Source organism: Oncorhynchus kisutch, unplaced genomic scaffold (assembly GCF_002021735.2).
Source record: "Oncorhynchus kisutch isolate 150728-3 unplaced genomic scaffold, Okis_V2 scaffold1951, whole genome shotgun sequence".
NCBI lineage: Eukaryota > Metazoa > Chordata > Actinopteri > Salmoniformes > Salmonidae > Oncorhynchus > Oncorhynchus kisutch.
In genome coordinates, this window is record NW_022263896.1 from 23,669 (window position 1) to 39,893 (window position 16,225).

At 39.6% G+C, this 16,225-nt stretch overlaps 8 non-coding genes and 3 pseudogenes across 8 annotated transcripts; all 11 read left to right on the forward strand.

The window, feature by feature from the left end:
• The first annotated feature begins 1,663 nt into the window (after nucleotides 1-1,663).
• Nucleotides 1,664-1,782, forward strand: LOC116368543 (5S ribosomal RNA). The gene has a single exon (XR_004208542.1). It is a non-coding gene; the product is annotated as a 5S ribosomal RNA (ribosomal RNA).
• Nucleotides 1,783-2,023: 241 nt separating this feature from the next.
• On the forward strand, nucleotides 2,024-2,142 carry LOC116368547 (uncharacterized; annotated as a pseudogene).
• A 241-nt stretch (nucleotides 2,143-2,383) lies between these two features.
• On the forward strand, nucleotides 2,384-2,502 carry LOC116368550 (5S ribosomal RNA). The gene has a single exon (XR_004208546.1). It is a non-coding gene; the product is annotated as a 5S ribosomal RNA (ribosomal RNA).
• Nucleotides 2,503-2,744: 242 nt separating this feature from the next.
• Nucleotides 2,745-2,863, forward strand: LOC116368551 (5S ribosomal RNA). Its single transcript, XR_004208547.1, has one exon. It is a non-coding gene; the product is annotated as a 5S ribosomal RNA (ribosomal RNA).
• Nucleotides 2,864-3,105: 242 nt separating this feature from the next.
• On the forward strand, nucleotides 3,106-3,224 carry LOC116368552 (5S ribosomal RNA). Its single transcript, XR_004208548.1, has one exon. It is a non-coding gene; the product is annotated as a 5S ribosomal RNA (ribosomal RNA).
• A 242-nt stretch (nucleotides 3,225-3,466) lies between these two features.
• On the forward strand, nucleotides 3,467-3,585 carry LOC116368546 (5S ribosomal RNA). The gene has a single exon (XR_004208545.1). It is a non-coding gene; the product is annotated as a 5S ribosomal RNA (ribosomal RNA).
• Nucleotides 3,586-3,828: 243 nt separating this feature from the next.
• On the forward strand, nucleotides 3,829-3,947 carry LOC116368553 (5S ribosomal RNA). The gene has a single exon (XR_004208549.1). It is a non-coding gene; the product is annotated as a 5S ribosomal RNA (ribosomal RNA).
• Nucleotides 3,948-4,190: 243 nt separating this feature from the next.
• LOC116368548 (uncharacterized) lies at nucleotides 4,191-4,308 on the forward strand (annotated as a pseudogene).
• Nucleotides 4,309-4,550: 242 nt separating this feature from the next.
• LOC116368544 (5S ribosomal RNA) lies at nucleotides 4,551-4,669 on the forward strand. The gene has a single exon (XR_004208543.1). It is a non-coding gene; the product is annotated as a 5S ribosomal RNA (ribosomal RNA).
• Nucleotides 4,670-4,910: 241 nt separating this feature from the next.
• LOC116368545 (5S ribosomal RNA) lies at nucleotides 4,911-5,029 on the forward strand. Its single transcript, XR_004208544.1, has one exon. It is a non-coding gene; the product is annotated as a 5S ribosomal RNA (ribosomal RNA).
• Nucleotides 5,030-5,271: 242 nt separating this feature from the next.
• LOC116368549 (uncharacterized) lies at nucleotides 5,272-5,390 on the forward strand (annotated as a pseudogene).
• The last annotated feature ends 10,835 nt before the right edge of the window (nucleotides 5,391-16,225 follow it).

Below are 16,225 nucleotides of genomic sequence, written 5' to 3' on the forward strand. Positions count from 1 at the left end.
TATATGAATACCACTGATATGACCACCCTATATGAATACCACTGATACCCTATATGAATACCACTGATATGACCACCCTATATGAATACCACTGATACCCTATATGAATACCACTGATATGACCACCCTATATGAATACCACTGATACCCTATATGAATACCACTGATATGACCACCCTATATGAATACCACTGATACCCTATATGAATACCACTGATATGACCACCCTATGTGAATACCACTGATATGACCACCCTATGTGAATACCACTGATATGACCACCCTATATGAATACCACTGATATGACCACCCTATATGAATACCACTGATACCCTATATGAATACCACTGATACCCTATATGAATACCACTGATATGACCACCCTATATGAATACCACTGATACCCTATATGAATACCACTGATATGACCACCCTATATGAATACCACTGATATGACCACCCTATATGAATACCACTGATATGACCACCTGATATGAATACCACTGATACCCTATATGAATACCACTGATATGACCACCCTATGTGAATACCACTGATATGACCACCCTATGTGAATACCACTGATATGACCACCCTATATGAATACTACTGATATGACCACCCTATATGAATACCACTGATATGACCACCTGATATGAATACCACTGATATGACCACCCTATATGAATACCACTGATACCCTATATGAATACCACTGATACCCTATATGAATACCACTGATATGACCACCCTATATGAATACCACTGATACCCTATATGAATACCACTGATACCCTATATGAATACCACTGATATGACCACCCTATATGAATACCACTGATACCCTATATGAATACCACTGATACCTATATGAATACCACTGATATGACTACCCTATATGAATACCACTGATATGACCACCCTATGTGAATACCACTGATATGACCACCCTATATGAATACCACTGATATGACCACCCTATGTGAATACCACTGATATGACCACCCTATATGAATACCACTGATATGACCACCCTATATGAATACCACTGATACCCTATATGAATACCACTGATATGACCACCCTATATGAATACCACTGATACCCTATATGAATACCACTGATACCCTATATGAATACCACTGATATGACCACCCTATATGAATACCACTGATATGACCACCCTATATGAATACCACTGATACCCTATATGAATACCACTGATATGACCACCCTATATGAATACCACTGATACCCTATATGAATACCACTGATATGACCACCAAGAGATAGTTTCTCCTTACGACCACACCGGCCTGAGTACGCCTGATCTCGTCTGATCTCGAAGCTAAGCAGGTCGGTCTGCCGGGTTAGTACTGGGATGGGGAGAAACCGCCTGGAGAATACGCAGGTTGCTGTAAGCTGTGCGTCACTCTTTGGCCGTTTTTCCCAGCAAGGCGGAAATATGTCCTGCTTTGAAATAATTAAGCAAGGTTAGGTTGGTATTTCATCCAACAATCTTGCTACAATTATTTCTACAGATATGCAATTTCTTCTTCCACTTTTTGAGTGACACAAAGATGCTTATCTAAATGGTGAAAATGCAACAGCTGTTAATCAGACTCACTTTCACTTTACATAGTGCACCAAGAGATAGTTTCTCGCTTACGACCACACCGGCCTGAGTACGCCTGATCTCGTCTGATCTCGGAAGCTAAGCAGGGTCGGGCCTGGTTAGTACTTGGATGGGAGACCGCCTGGGAATACCAGGTGCTGTAAGCTTTTCGTCAACTCTTTGTCCGTTTTTTCCCACAAGGCTGAAATATGTGCCCTTGCTTTGAAATAAGTAAGCAAGGTTAGTTTGTATTTCATCCAACAATCTGTGCTACAAATTATTTCTACAGTATATGCAATTTCTTCCACTTTTGAGTGACACAAAGATGCTTATCTAAATGGTGAAAATGCAACAGCTGTTAATCAGACTCACTTTCACTTAACATAGTGCACCAAGAGATAGTTTCTCGCTTACGACCACACCGGCCTGAGTACGCCTGATCTCGTCTGATCTCGGAAGCTAAGCAGGGTCAGGCCTGGTTAGTACTTGGATGGGAGACCGCCTGGGAATACCAGGTGCTGTAAGCTTTTGTCAACTCTTTGTCCGTTTTTTCCCACAAGGCTGAAATATGTGCCCTTGCTTTGAAATAAGTAAGCAAGGTTAGTTTGTATTTCATCCAACAATCTGTGCTACAAATTATTTCTACAGTATATGCAATTTCTTCCACTTTTTGAGTGACACAAAGATGCTTATCTAAATGGTGAAAATGCAACAGCTGTTAATCAGACTCACTTTCACTTAACATAGTGCACCAAGAGATAGTTTCTCGCTTACGACCACACCGGCCTGAGTACGCCTGATCTCGTCTGATCTCGGAAGCTAAGCAGGGTCGGGCCTGGTTAGTACTTGGATGGGAGACCGCCTGGGAATACCAGGTGCTGTAAGCTTTTCGTCAACTCTTTGTCCGTTTTTTCCCACAAGGCTGAAATATGTGCCCTTGCTTTGAAATAAGTAAGCAAGGTTAGTTTGTATTTCATCCAACAATCTGTGCTACAAATTATTTCTACAGTATATGCAATTTGTTCCACTTTTTGAGTGACACAAAGATGCTTATCTAAATGGTGAAAATGCAACAGCTGTTAATCAGACTCACTTTCACTTAACATAGTGCACCAAGAGATAGTTTCTCGCTTACGACCACACCGGCCTGAGTACGCCTGATCTCGTCTGATCTCGGAAGCTAAGCAGGGTCGGGCCTGGTTAGTACTTGGATGGGAGACCGCCTGGGAATACCAGGTGCTGTAAGCTTTTTGTCAACTCTTTGTCCGTTTTTTCCCACAAGGCTGAAATATGTGCCCTTGCTTTGAAATAAGTAAGCAAGGTTAGTTTGTATTTCATCCAACAATCTGTGCTACAAATTATTTCTACAGTATATGCAATTTCTTCCACTTTTTGAGTGACACAAAGATGCTTATCTAAATGGTGAAAATGCAACAGCTGTTAATCAGACTCACTTTCACTTAACATAGTGCACCAAGAGATAGTTTCTCGCTTACGACCACACCGGCCTGAGTACGCCTGATCTCGTCTGATCTCGGAAGCTAAGCAGGGTCGGGCCTGGTTAGTACTTGGATGGGAGACCGCCTGGGAATACCAGGTGCTGTAAGCTTTTTGTCAACTCTTTGTCCGTTTTTTCCCACAAGGCTGAAATATGTGCCCTTGCTTTGAAATAAGTAAGCAAGGTTAGTTTGTATTTCATCCAACAATCTGTGCTACAAATTATTTCTACAGTATATGCAATTTCTTCCACTTTTTGAGTGACACAAAGATGCTTATCTAAATGGTGAAAATGCAACAGCTGTTAATCAGACTCACTTTCACTTAACATAGTGCACCAAGAGATAGTTTCTCGCTTACGACCACACCGGCCTGAGTACGCCTGATCTCGTCTGATCTCGGAAGCTAAGCAGGGTCGGGCCTGGTTAGTACTTGGATGGGAGACCGCCTGGGAATACCAGGTGCTGTAAGATTTTTGTCAACTCTTTGTCCGTTTTTTTCCCACAAGGCTGAAATATGTGCCCTTGCTTTGAAATAAGTAAGCAAGGTTAGTTTGTATTTCATCCAACAATCTGTGCTACAAATTATTTCTACAGTATATGCAATTTCTTCCACTTTTTGAGTGACACAAAGATGCTTATCTAAATGGTGAAAATGCAACAGCTGTTAATCAGACTCACTTTCACTTAACATAGTGCACCAAGAGATAGTTTCTCGCTTACGACCACACCGGCCTGAGTACGCCTGATCTCGTCTGATCTCGGAAGCTAAGCAGGGTCGGGCCTGGTTAGTACTTGGATGGGAGACCGCCTGGGAATACCAGGTGCTGTAAGCTTTTTCGTCAACTCTTTGTCCGTTTTTTCCCACAAGGCTGAAATATGTGCCCTTGCTTTGAAATAAGTAAGCAAGGTTAGTTTGTATTTCATCCAACAATCTGTGCTACAAATTATTTCTACAGTATATGCAATTTCTTCCACTTTTTGAGTGACACAAAGATGCTTATCTAAATGGTGAAAATGCAACAGCTGTTAATCAGACTCACTTTCACTTAACATAGTGCACCAAGAGATAGTTTCTCGCTTACGACCACACCGGCCTGAGTACGCCTGATCTCGTCTGATCTCGGAAGCTAAGCAGGGTCGGGCCTGGTTAGTACTTGGATGGGAGACGCCTGGGAATACCAGGTGCTGTAAGCTTTTCGTCAACTCTTTGTCCGTTTTTTCCCACAAGGCTGAAATATGTGCCCTTGCTTTGAAATAAGTAAGCAAGGTTAGTTTGTATTTCATCCAACAATCTGTGCTACAAATTATTTCTACAGTATATGCAATTTCTTCCACTTTTTGAGTGACACAAAGATGCTTATCTAAATGGTGAAAATGCAACAGCTGTTAATCAGACTCACTTTCACTTAACATAGTGCACCAAGAGATAGTTTCTCGCTTACGACCACACCGGCCTGAGTACGCCTGATCTCGTCTGATCTCGGAAGCTAAGCAGGGTCGGGCCTGGTTAGTACTTGGATGGGAGACCGCCTGGGAATACCAGGTGCTGTAAGCTTTTGTCAACTCTTTGTCCGTTTTTTCCCACAAGGCTGAAATATGTGCCCTTGCTTTGAAATAAGTAAGCAAGGTTAGTTTGTATTTCATCCAACAATCTGTGCTACAAATTATTTCTACAGTATATGCAATTTCTTCCACTTTTTGAGTGACACAAAGATGCTTATCTAAATGGTGAAAATGCAACAGCTGTTAATCAGACTCACTTTCACTTAACATAGTGCACCAAGAGATAGTTTCTCGCTTACGACCACACCGGCCTGAGTACGCCTGATCTCGTCTGATCTCGGAAGCTAAGCAGGGTCGGGCCTGGTTAGTACTTGGATGGGAGACCGCCTGGGAATACCAGGTGCTGTAAGCTTTTCGTCAACTCTTTGTCCGTTTTTTCCCACAAGGCTGAAATATGTGCCCTTGCTTTGAAATAAGTAAGCAAGGTTAGTTTGTATTTCATCCAACAATCTGTGCTACAAATTATTTCTACAGTATATGCAATTTGTTCCACTTTTTGAGTGACACAAAGATGCTTATCTAAATGGTGAAAATGCAACAGCTGTTAATCAGACTCACTTTCACTTAACATAGTGCACCAAGAGATAGTTTCTCGCTTACGACCACACCGTCCTGAGTACGCTGATCTCGTCTGATCTCGGAAGCTAAGCAGGGTCGGGCCTGGTTAGTACTTGGATGGGAGACCTGCCTGGGAATACCAGGTGCTGTAAGCTTTTCGTCAACTCTTTGTCCGTTTTTTCCCACAAGGCTGAAATATGTGCCCTTGCTTGAAATAAGTAAGCAAGGTTAGTTTGTATTTCATCCAACAATCTGTGCTACAAATTATTTCTACAGTATATGCAATTTCTTCCACTTTTTGAGTGAAACAAAGATGCATATCTAAATGGTGAAAATGCAACAGCTGGTTAATCAGACTCACTTTCACTTTAACATAGTGCAACCAAGAGATAGTTTCTCGCATTAGGACCCACACCGGCCTGAGTCCGGTACCCTGATCTCGTCTGATCTCGGAAGCTAAAGCAGGGTCAGGGCCCCCCCTGGTTAGTACTTGGATGGGAGACCGGCTGTGGAATACCAGGTTGCTAGTCTCGATTTTATCGTCAACTCTTTGTCCGTTTTTCCCACAAGGCTGAAATATGTGCCCTTGCTTTGAAATAAGTAAGCAAGGTTTAGTTTGTATTTCATCCAACAATCTGTGGCTACAATTATGGCTACAGTATATGCAATTCTTCCACTTTTTGAGTGACACAAAAAAGATGCTTATCTAAAATGGTGAAAAATGCAACAGCGTTAATCAGACTCACTCACTTAACATAGGCACCAAGAGATAGTTCCAGCTACGACCACACCGGCCTGAGTACGCCTGGTCTGTCTGATTCTCGGAAGCTAAGCAGGGTCGGACCTGGTTAGTACTTGGATGGGAGACCGCCTGGAATACCAGTTGCTGTAAGCTTTTTGTCAACTCTTTTCCGTTTTTCCCACAAGGCTGAAATATGTGACCCTTGCTTTGAATATGAATACCACTGATACCCTATATGAATACCACTGATATGACCACCCTATATGAATACCACTGGACCCTATATGAATACCACTGATACCCTATATGAATACCACTGATATGATACCCTATATGAATACCACTGATATGACCACCCTATGTGAATACCACTGATATGACCACCCTATATGAATACCACTGATATGACCACCTATGTGAATACCACTGATATGACCACCCTATATGAATACCACTGATACCCTATATGAATACCACTGATACCTATGTGAATACCACTGATATGACCACCATATGAATACCACTTATACCCTATATGAATACCACTGATATGACCACCCTATATGAATACCACTGATATACCCTATATGAATACCACTGATCCCTATATGAATACCACTGATACCTATATGAATACCACTGATATGACCACCCTATATGAATACCACTGATCCCCTATATGAATACCACTGATACCCTATATGAAATACCACTGATATGACCACCCTATTGAATACCACTGATACCCTATATGAATATACCACTGATACCACTATATGAATACCACTGATATGACACCCTAATGAATACCACTGATATGACCACCCTATATGAATACCACTGATATGACCACCTATGTGAATACCACTGATATGACCCACCCTATATGAATACCACTGATATGACCCACCCTATGTGAATACCACTGATATGACCACCCTATATGAATACCACTATACCCTATATGAATACCACTGATATGACCACCCATATGGAATACACTGATACCCTATATGAATACCACTGATATGACACCCTATATGAATACCACTGATACCTATATGAAATACACCACTGATACCCTATATGAATACCACTGATATGACCACCCTATTGAATACCACTGATATGACCACCCTATATGAATACCACTGATATGACCACCCTATGTGAATACCACTGATATGACCACCCTATATGAATACCACTGATATGACCACCCTATATGAATACCACTGATAACCCCTATATGAATACCACTGATATGACCACACCTATATGAATACCACTGATACCCTATATGAATACCACTGATACCCTATATGAATACCACTGATATGACCACCCTATATGAATACCACTGATATGACCACTCTATATGAATACCACTGATTATGAATACCCTGATACCTATATGAATACCACTGATATGACCCCTATGTGAATACCACTGATATGACCAACCCTATATAATACCACTGATACCCTATATGAATACCACTGATACCCTATATGAATACCACTGATATGACCACCCTATATGAATACCACTGATACCCTATATGAATACCACTGATATGAACCCTATATGAATACCACTGATATGACCACCCTATATGAATACCACTGATATGACCACCCTATATGAATACAACTGATATGACCACCCTATATGAATACCACTGATATGACCACCCTATATGAATACCACTGATATGACCACCCTATATGAATACCACTGATATGACCACCCTATGTGAATACCACTGATATGACCACCTATATGAATACCACTGATACCCTATATGAATACCACTGATATGACCACCCTATATGAATACCACTGATACCCTATATGAATACCACTGATACCTATATGAATACCACTGATACCCCTATGTGAATACCACTGATATGACCACCCTATATGAATACCACTGATACCCTATATGAATACCACTGATACCCTATATGAATACCACTGATATGACCACCCTATATGAATACCACTGATACCCTATATGAATACCACTGATATGACCACTATATGAATACCACTGATACCCTATATGAATACCACTGACCCTATAGTGAATACCACTGATATGACCACCCTATATGAATACCACTGATATGACCACCCTATATGAATACCACTGATATGACCACCCTATATGAATACCACTGATATGACCACCCTATGTGAACCACTGATATGACCACCTATATGAATACCACTGATATGACCACCCTATATGAATACCACTGATACCTATATGAATACCACTGATATGACCACCCTATATGAATACCACTGATACCCTATATGAATACCACTGATACCCTATATGAATACCACTGATATGACCACCCTATGTGAATACCACTGATATGACCACCCTATATGAATACCACTGATACCTATATGAATACCACTGATACCCTATGTGAATACCACTGATATGACCACCCTATATGAATACCACTGATACCCTATATGAATACCACTGATACCTATATGAATACCACTGATATGACCACCCTATATGAATACCACTGATACCCTATATGACCACTGATACCCTATATGAATACCACTGATATGACCACCCTATATGAATACCACTGATATGACACCCTATATGAATACCACTGATATGACCACCCTATATGAATACCACTGATATGACCACCCTATATGAATATACCACTGATATGAACCACCCTATATGAATACCACTGATATGACCACCCTATATGAATACCACTGATACCCTATATGAATACCACTGATATGACCACCCTAATGAATACCACTGATACCCTATATGAATATACACTGATACCCTATATTAATACCACTGATACCCTATATGAATACCACTGATATGACCACTCTATATGAATACCACTGATACCCTATATGAATACCACTGATACCCTATGTGAATACCACTGATATGACCACCCTATATGAATACCACTGATATACCCCTTATGAATACCACTGATACCCTATATGAATACCACTGATATGACCACCCTATATGAATACCACTGATACCCTATATGAATACCACTGATACCCTATATGAATACCACTGATATGACCACCCTATATGAATACCACTGATATGACCACCCTATATGAATACCACTGATATGACCACCCTATATGAATACCACTGATATGACCACCCTATATGAATACCACTGATATGACCACCCTATGTGAATACCACTGATATGACCACCCTATATGAATACCACTGATACCCCCTATATGAATACCACTGATATGACCACCCTATATGAATACCACTGATACCTATATGAATACCACTGATACCCTATATGAATACCACTGATACCCTATATGAATACCACTGATATGACCACTCTATATGAATACCACTGATACCTCTATGAATACCACTGATACCCTATATGAATACCACTGATATGACCACCCTATATGAATACCACTGATACCCTATATGAATACCACTGATACCCTATATGAATACCACTGATATGACCACCCTATATGAATACCACTGATACCCTATATGAATACCACTGATACCCTATATGAATACCACTGATATGACCACCCTATATGAATACCACTGATATGACACCTATATGAATACCACTGATATGACCACCCTATATGAATACCACTGATATGACCACCCTATATGAATACCACTGATATGACCACCCTATGTGAATACCACTGATATGACCACCCTATATGAATACCACTTATACCCTATATATGAATACCACTGATATGACCACCCTATATGAATACCACTGATACCCTATATGAATACCACTGATACCCTATATGAATACCACTGATATGACCACCCTATGTGAATACCACTGATATGACCACCTATATGAATACCACTGATACCCTATATGAATACCACTGATATGACCACCCTATATGAATACCACTGATACCCTATATGAATACCACTGATATGACCACCTATATGAATACCACTGATACCCTATATGAATACCACTGATATGACCACCCCTATATGAATACCACTGATACCCATATGAATACCACTGATATGACCACCCTATATGAATACCACTGATACCCTATATGAATACCACTGATATGACCACCCTATGTGAATACCACTGATATGAACCCTATATGAATACCACTGATATGACCACCCTATATGAATACCACTGATATGACCACCCTATATGAATACCACTGATATGACCACCCTATATGAATACCACTGATATGACCACCTATATGAATACCACTGATACCCTATATGAATACCACTGATACCTATATGAATACCACTGATATGACCACCCTATATGAATACCACTGATACCCTATATGAATACCACTGATATGACCACACTATGTGAATACCACTGATATGACCACTCTATATGATACACTGATACCCTATATGAATACCACTGATACCCTATGTGAATACCACTGATATGACCACCCTATATGAATACCACTGATACCCTATATGAATACCACTGATACCCTATATGAATACCACTGATATGACCACCCTATATGAATACCACTGATACCTATATGAATACCACTGATACCTATATGAATACCACTGATATGACTACCCTATATGAATACCACTGATATGACCACCTATGTGAATACCACTTATATGACCACCCTATATGAATACCATTGATATGACCACCCTATATGAATACCATTGATATGACCACCCTATGTGAATACCACTGATATGACCACCCTATGTGAATACCACTGATATGACCACCCTATATGAATACCACTGATACCCTATATTAATATCACTGATACCCTATATGAATACCACTGATACCCTATGTGAATACCACTGATATGACCACTCTATATGAATACCACTGATACCCTATATGAATACCACTGATACCCTATGGTGAATACCACTGATATGACCACCCTATATGAATACCACTGATACCCTATATGAATACCACTGATACCCTATATGAATACCACTGATATGACCACCCTATATGAATACCACTGATACCCTATATGAATACCACTGATACCCTATATGAATACCACTGATATGACTACCCTATATGAATACCACTGATATGACCACCCTATGTGAATACCACTGATATGACCACCCTATATGAATACCATTGATATGACCACACTATGTGAATACCACTTGATATGACCACTCTATATGAAATACCACTGATACCCTATATGATACCACTGATACCCTATGTGAATACCACTGATATGACCACCCTATATGAATACCACTTATACCCTATATGAGTACCACTGATATGACCCACCCTATATGAATACCACTGATACCCTATATAATATCACTGATACCTATATGAATACCATATACCCTATGTGAATACCACTGATATGACCACCCTATATGAATACCACTGATACCCTATATGAATACCACTGATACCCTATATGAATACCACTGATATGACCACCCTATATGAATACCACTGATACCCTATATGAATACCACTGATACCCTATATGAATACCACTGATATGACTACCCTATATGAATACCACTGATATGACCACCCTATGTGAATACCACTGATATGACCACCCTATGTGAATACCACTGATATGACCACCCTATATGAATACCATTGATATGACCACCCTATGTGAATACCACTGATATGACCACCCTATATGAATAACACGTATACCCTATATGAATACCACTGATATGACCACCCTATATGAATAACACTTATACCCTATATGAATACCACTGATATGACCACCCTATATGAATACCACTGATACCCTATATTAATACCACTGATACCCTATATGAATACCACTGATATGACCACACTATATGAATACCACTGATATGACCACCCTATGTGAATACCACTGATATGACCACCCTATGTGAATACCACTGATATGACCACCCTATATGAATACCACTGATATGACCACCCTATATGAATACCACTTATACCCTATATGAATACCACTGATATGACCACCCTATATGAATACCACTGATACCCTATATTAATACCACTGATACCCTATATGAATACCACTGATATGACCACACTATGTGAATACCACTGATATGACCACTCTATATGAATACCACTGATACCCTATATGAATACCACTGATACCCTATGTGAATACCACTGATATGACCACCCTATATGAATACCACTGATACCCTATATGAATACCACTGATACCCTTATGAATACCACTGATATGACCACCTATATGAATACCACTGATACCCTATATGAATACCACTGATACCCTATATGAATACCACTGATATGACTACCCTATATGAATACCACTGATATGACCACCCTATGTGAATACCACTGATATGACCACCCTATATGAATACCATTGATATGACCACCCTATATGAATACCATTGATATGACCACCCTATGTGAATACCACTGATATGACCACCCTATGTGAATACCACTGATATGACCACCCTATATGAATACCACTTATACCCTATATGAATACCACTGATATGACCACCTATATGAATACCACTGATACCCTATATTAATATCACTGATACCCTATATGAATACCACTGATACCTATGTGAATACCACTGATATGACCACTCTATATGAATACCACTGATACCCTATATGAATACCACTGATACCCTATGTGAATACCACTGATATGACCACCCTATATGAATACCACTGATACCCTTTTATGAATACCACTGATACCCTATATGAATACCACTGATACCCTATATGAATACCACTGATACCCTATATGAATACCACTGATATGACTACCCTATATGAATACCACTGATATGACCACCCTATGTGAATACCACTGATATGACCACCCTATATGAATACCACTGATATGACCACCCTATGTGAATACCACTGATATGACCACCCTATGTGAATACCACTGATATGACCACCCTATATGAATAACACTTATACCCTATATGAATACCACTGAAATGACCACCCTATATGAATACCACTGATACCCTATATGAATACCACTGATACCCTATATGAATACCACTGATATGACCACCCTATGTGAATACCACTGATATGACCACCCTATATGAATACCACTGATACCCTATATGAATACCACTGATATGACCACCCTATATGAATACCACTGATACCCTATATGAATACCACTGATATGACCACCCTATATGAATACCACTGATACCCTATATGAATACCACTGATATGACCACCCTATGTGAATACCACTGATATGACCACCCTATATGAATACCACTGATATGACCACCCTATATGAATACAACTGATATGACCACCCTATATGAATACCACTGATACCCTATATGAATACCACTGATACCCTATATGAATACCACTGATACCCTATATGAATACCACTGATATGACCACCCTATGTGAATACCACTGATATGACCACCCTATGTGAATACCACTGATATGACCACCCTATATGAATACAACTGATATGACCACCCTATATGAATACCACTGATACCCTATATGAATACCACTGATACCCTATATGAATACCACTGATATGACCACCCTATATGAATACCACTGATACCCTATATGAATACCACTGATACCCTATATGAATACCACTGATATGACCACCCTATATGAATACCACTGATATGACCACCCTATGTGAATACCACTGATATGACCACCCTATATGAATACCACTGATATGACCACCCTATATGAATACCACTGATATGACCACCCTATGTGAATACCACTGATATGACCACCCTATATGAATACCACTGATACCCTATATGAATACCACTGATATGACCACCCTATATGAATACCACTGATACCCTATATTAATACCACTGATACCCTATATGAATACCACTGATACCCTATGTGAATACCACTGATATGACCACCCTATATGAATACCACTGATACCCTATATGAATACCACTGATATGACCACCCTATATGAATACCACTGATACCCTATATGAATACCACTGATACCCTATATGAATACCACTGATACCCTATATGAATACCACTGATATGACCACCCTATATGAATACCACTGATATGACCACCCTATATGAATACCACTGATATGACCACCCTATGTGAATACCACTGATATGACCACCCTATATGAATACCACTGATATGACCACCCTATATGAATACCACTGATATGACCACCCTATATGAATACCACTGATACCCTATATGAATACCACTGATATGACCACCCTATATGAATACCACTGATATGACCACCCTATATGAATACCACTTATACCCTATATGAATACCACTGATATGACCACCCTATATGAATACCACTGATACCCTATATGAATACCACTGATACCCTATATGAATACCACTGATATGACCACCCTATATGAATACCACTGATATGACCACCCTATATGAATACCACTGATATGACCACCCTATGTGAATACCACTGATATGACCACCCTATATGAATACCACTGATATGACCACCCTATATGAATACCACTGATACCCTATATGAATACCACTGATATGACCACCCTATATGAATACCACTGATACCCTATATTAATACCACTGATACCCTATATGAATACCACTGATATGACCACCCTATGTGAATACCACTGATATGACCACTCTATATGAATACCACTGATACCCTATATGAATACCACTGATACCCTATGTGAATACCACTGATATGACCACCCTATATGAATACCACTTATACCCTATATGAATACCACTGATATGACCACCCTATATGAATACCACTGATACCCTATATTAATACCACTGATACCCTATATGAATACCACTGATACCCTATGTGAATACCACTGATATGACCACCCTATATGAATACCACTGATACCCTATATGAATACCACTGATACCCTATATGAATACCACTGATATGACCACCCTATATGAATACCACTGATACCCTATATGAATACCACTGATACCCTATATGAATACCACTGATATGACCACCCTATATGAATACCACTGATATGACCACCCTATGTGAATACCACTGATATGACCACCCTATGTGAATACCACTGATATGACCACCCTATATGAATACCACTGATATGACCACCCTATGTGAATACCACTGATATGACCACCCTATATGAATAACACGTATACCCTATATGAATACCACTGATATGACCACCCTATATGAATACCACTGATATGACCACCCTATATGAATAACACTTATACCCTATATGAATACCACTGATATGACCACCCTATATGAATACCACTGATACCCTATATGAATACCACTGATACCCTATATGAATACCACTGATATGACCACCCTATATGAATACCACTGATATGACCACCCTATGTGAATACCACTGATATGACCACCCTATATGAATACCACTGATATGACCACCCTATATGAATACCACTGATATGACCACCCTATATGAATACCACTGATACCCTATATGAATACCACTGATATGACCACCCTATATGAATACCACTGATACCCTATATGAATACCACTGATACCCTATATGAATACCACTGATATGACCACCCTATGTGAATACCACTGATATGACCACCCTATATGAATACCACTGATACCCTATATGAATACCACTGATACCCTATGTGAATACCACTGATATGACCACCCTATATGAATACCACTGATACCCTATATGAATACCACTGATACCCTATATGAATACCACTGATATGACCACCCTATATGAATACCACTGATACCCTATATGAATACCACTGATACCCTATATGAATACCACTGATATGACCACCCTATATGAATACCACTGATATGACCACCCTATGTGAATACCACTGATATGACCACCCTATATGAATACCACTGATATGACCACCCTATATGAATACCACTGATATGACCACCCTATGTGAATACCACTGATATGACCACCCTATGTGAATACCACTGATATGACCACCCTATATGAATACCACTGATACCCTATATGAATACCACTGATATGACCACCCTATATGAATACCACTGATACCCTATATTAATATCACTGATACCCTATATGAATACCACTGATACCCTATGTGAATACCACTGATATGAC